The 4382-nt window shown below is 49.2% G+C and overlaps 1 protein-coding gene across 6 annotated transcripts in view; it reads left to right on the plus strand.

Annotated features, from left to right (window-relative positions):
* Nucleotides 1–3327: 3327 nt before the first annotated feature.
* Nucleotides 3328–4382, plus strand: part of CREB1 (cAMP responsive element binding protein 1) — a 70962-nt gene continuing 69907 nt past the window's right edge. For 2 of the 6 annotated variants that reach the window (XR_002824428.1, XM_004378274.2), the window contains exon 1: nt 3335–4125. The gene's annotated coding sequence lies outside the window, so the exon portion shown is untranslated. Of the gene's footprint in view, nt 4126–4382 lie in introns of all 6 variants that reach the window. The other 4 variants (XM_023733030.1, XR_002824429.1, XM_023733029.1 and 1 more) reach the window with 4 other exon arrangements.

Here is a 4382-nt window from a genome sequence, read left to right on the forward strand (position 1 = left end):
CCACCTGAGACTAAGGAGAGGCAAGTTGAAAACTCATTCAACAAATATACATATTGAGTGTTTATAATATGTTGAGACATGGTTCTAGGTGTCTGAGATACATCAGTGAAAGAAACAAAATTGCTTTTGAGAAATTGTAATTCTGGCAAGGAAGACAGTCAGTTAATAATAAACAAAAAATTAGTAAAATAGTATGCTTTGAAGGTGCTAAGTGCTATAGGAAAAAAGTACAACAGGGTAATGGGATTCCAGAAGACTGAGATGGGGTAGGAGTGGAGGGTTAGGTTGCAATTTTAAATAGTGTAGTCAAGGTCTCAGTGAGAATGTGACATTTCAGCAACGACTTTGAAGTGCGAGAGTTAGCTCTCTGGATATTTGGAAAAAGCATTTTAAGCACTAGAACAGCCCAAAGGTGCTAAGGCAGAAGTGTACCTGGTGTGTCTGGGGAACAATAAGGGGGCCAGGGTGGATACAGGTAAGCAACCAAGTACAGGGTGAGTAGGAGGAGGGAAGGTGAGAGAGACACTAGGAAGGCCAGATTATCTAGGGTCTCAGATGCTATTATCAGGATGTGGGCTTTTGCACTGAATGAAAAGGGAGCCACTACAGATTCTGGGTAAAAGAGTGATGTGACCTGATTTACATTTTAAACTGATTTCTATGAGTCTATGGTAAAAATTCATTGTAGTGGGCAAGGGAAGTAGGGAGACCTCTTAAGCAGTTATTGCAGTAATCCAGGCAAGAAATAAGAGTATCGCAGCCCTGGCTCTCTAGCAATGGAGACAGTGAGAATTAGTCAGTTTGGGGATGTACTTGGAAGGTACAGCCCATAAAATTTCCTGATAGATGTGGGGTGTGAGAGAAAGGAAGATACCAAGAATCATGCCAAGATTTTTAACCTCAGCAATTAAGACCGGAAAGGCTGCAGGTGCAGAAGATGTGAAAGGGAAAATCAGTTGTTTTGGACATGCTGAGTTTGAGATGTCTATTAAAATGCGGATGGCACCTCAGATCCTCTTGGCTACCGTGCTTATCTGTGAAGCTCTTGGGACACAGCAATATTAAAAGGTCAGATAATTCTGCCCCCATCGCCACTGGTCAACCAACCTCAGGCAGTGACATTTCTATAGTGCTCTGCCTCATCATTAGGCCACAAATCTCCCAAGAGGTGTGTCTGGTACCCACGCAAAATGGAAGTGGGAAGGGGTACTCCCTAATAAAACAATAGCATAGGAGTTTTTGCCTCAGGCTCTGATTTCTGGGGGAATCCAGGCTAAAACATCATCTAAGCGGAGATGACAGTAGCTGGTTGTTTGTATGAGGCTGGAGTTTAGGAGAGTGGTTGGGGGACAAAATATAATTTTAAGAGTTGTCAGCATATATATGGTGTTTACAATAATGAGACTGAGAGCACAAAGAAGTAAGCTTACATAAAGTGAAAAGTCAGGAAGATGAGATGTTGAAGATTTTAGCATCTTTGTGAGCAGAGACAATCTGTGTAGTTTACTGCTGTATCCTGTTACTAAAACAGTGCATGGCTCAATACAATTTTTTGGAATAAATACAACAGCTCACCATGGCCTTAGGGTTACGTAGGAAAGCAAATCAAGTCATAAGAAGTGGTGAACTGGAAGGACAGGAAGGGTTCATGGAACTTGAGGTCATAGTGAGGATGAAAATTAAATTACGTTCAACAGTGCAAGTAAGAGAGAAAAGAACAGGAAAAGGAAGTCATATAGAAAAGCTCTCAAATATCACTTTCTCCTTGAAGGCTTTTATAATCATCTCATGGGACCTTCTCTCTTTTCTGGACCTCTTTCAAGAAACATCTCTCTTATCTGTCTTACACTATGTCAAGTTATATCCACATACTCATCTCTACTTTGCAGGTCTTCAAGCAAGAGATGAAGGAAGCTTAGCCTAGAGTGGGAATGAAAAAGAATGGGAATGGAGATGAGTAACAAATTCAGGACATATTTAGGAGGCAGACAGTCTGGGTAATTCTAATATGTGTTGAAAGTGTCCCAGGTTTTTGGCTTGAACTGTGTAGATAGATAGGGTGCCCTTTACTGAGTCAGGGGCTATGGGAGACGGTATACAGGTTGAGTTTGATGTGTCCCAGCCATCCAAATAAAAGTGTGTCATAGACAAGTGGAAATATTAATCTAGAATTCAATAGCAAGATCTAGGCCTGAGTAGTCAATTGGGAAGTCTTTGACAGAGGGTATTTGAAGCCAATGGGTGAGGATGAGACCACCTAGGAATGTGTATATGGTGGGACTCAAGGCCAGGGCTCAGCTCAGCAGGATTCCAATATTTAAGAGTATAAGACAAATATATATAAGATAGACAATATATATAGTATAAGATAAAGGTGACGCCAGTTTTTAAAGAACCAAGGAAATCAGAGGAAAACCTTAACATGAGAGCAGAAAAACTCATTGCCATCAAGTTGATTCCAACTCATGGCAATCCTACATGGTCAATAGTGTCAAATACTGGGATGAGGTTTTATGAGTACTGAAAATTGTCCACCGGATGTGGAGACATGAAGCTTGTCTGTGACTACTCAGAGCTGCTTCAGGTGAGTGGTAGGGTCAGAATCTATACTGAAGAAGGCTGAGAAGTATGATGTGAGCGAATGTCAATAGGGCAGAACACACTGTCGGGAGAAGAGAAATCTTTTTAAAGAAATGAGACTTAAGCATATTTAAATAATGATGGGAAACAGTTGAGATGGAAACACTGAGTACAGGAAGGGCAACTCTTTGTTAACAGGAAGCCATTTAGGTGGCAGAGCCCGTATTTGAACCCTCTGTCAGCTTCCAAAAGGTATGTTTGCTTTAAGGGGCAGAAGAGAATGATAGACCTGGAAGCCCATAGAAGGGGCTGCAGAGCTCAATAAAAAGGAGAAATGAGAGTCAATAGCATGGCGTTGGGCGACCTCTCAAACAGCAGTTTCAATAGTTTCGTGGCAACGGAAGTCACACTGCCGAGTTTAGAGTGGGGGTGGGTGGTGAAGAAAGCAGCGTGATGGGTGCAAACCACTGCTGCAGAAAACGGGCTGTGAAAAGAAAGCGACACAGGATGTTGCCGAAGGAAGGCGGACAAGTGGGGGAACATTTCGAGAGTGTGGAAGAGCAGCTTAGGTCCGAGGGCTGATGATGTAACTCACGGTCCTGGCTGCCCGCGCTGCAGGGCTGAATTCCGCCAGGTGCTGGCGCTTGGCGCTGCCGCTTAAGGGGGGGCGGGGGGGGGGGAGGGGAGAGCGGCCTCGCCCTTCGAAAAGACCTGGTTCGCTGGCGCGAGGTTGCCCCGCTGATTCTCGGAACAGTGCAGGAGGCCGGGAAAATTCTCCGCCTCAAGGCCCGCGCAGTGGTCTTCGTGTTCCAGAGTCCGGCCAGGCCGCAGGCCAAGGAGGCGTTTGTAGAGGCGCAGCTGCCCCTTCCTCTCACGTCTCGCACGACCCTGCACTTTAGCCGCGTCCCACACCAAGCAGCGCCTCTCCCTCATTCAGACAGCGTTATAAAGCTCCTCGGCCCGCAGCGCTCAGGGGCCGACGCCAGGTCCGGCGCGGCCGCCGTAGAGCTCTAGAGCCTGCGCGGGGGTTTCCATGAAGTCTTCGACACTCTCTGGAATTCCCCAAGGGGTCACAGGCAAAGCCCGTTTCCTTCTTCAAATTTCCGCTGACGGATTTAATCCACCTAACCACCACGGTGTGGTTTAGCCACTCCTACCCTCTCGCGGGTCTCAGCCCACCTTCTCCTTGCCACTCCCGGCGGAACCCCTTCGTCTGGCCCGAAGAAGCGCGAAGGCTTTCGGCAAGTTCCGCGCCCAGCGCAGGGGGCGGGGCCGCTCGGGCTCCTCCGGGCAGAGCTCGGCTGTTTCCGTGCGCGGCCGCTGCGCACTCGGCACTGGGCGGCGCTGGCTGGCTCCCTGGCTGCGGCTCCTCAGTCAGCGGCGGCTGCTGCTGCCTGTGGCCCGGGCGGCTGGGAGAAGCGGAGTGTTGGTGAGTGACGCGGCGGAGGTGTAGTTTGACGCGGTGTGTTACGTGGGGGAGAGAATAAAACTCCAGCGAGATCCGGGCCGCGAACGAAAGCAGTGACGGAGGAGCTTGTACCACCGGTAAGAGGAGCAGGAGGAGGAGGCAGGAGCCGGAGAGAGCCGGGGGGACACAGGGGGGACGGGGAGGCGCCGGACACCCGCGCTCGGGGCCTTCCCCTCGCAGGAGGGGCCGCAGTAAAGATGGAGCCTCCGCCCGAGCCCCACAACATCGCCGCCGCTCGCAGCGAACAAAGAATAATGGCGGCGGACTGGAGCCAGCGGCGGCCGGGGCGGCAGCGACTCTGCCTGCAGCCAGCGGCGGCGCTCATGGCGGGGGG

The sequence above is a fragment of the Trichechus manatus genome, unplaced genomic scaffold, assembly GCF_000243295.1.
Source record: "Trichechus manatus latirostris isolate Lorelei unplaced genomic scaffold, TriManLat1.0 scaffold00056, whole genome shotgun sequence".
Classification (NCBI taxonomy): domain Eukaryota; kingdom Metazoa; phylum Chordata; class Mammalia; order Sirenia; family Trichechidae; genus Trichechus; species Trichechus manatus.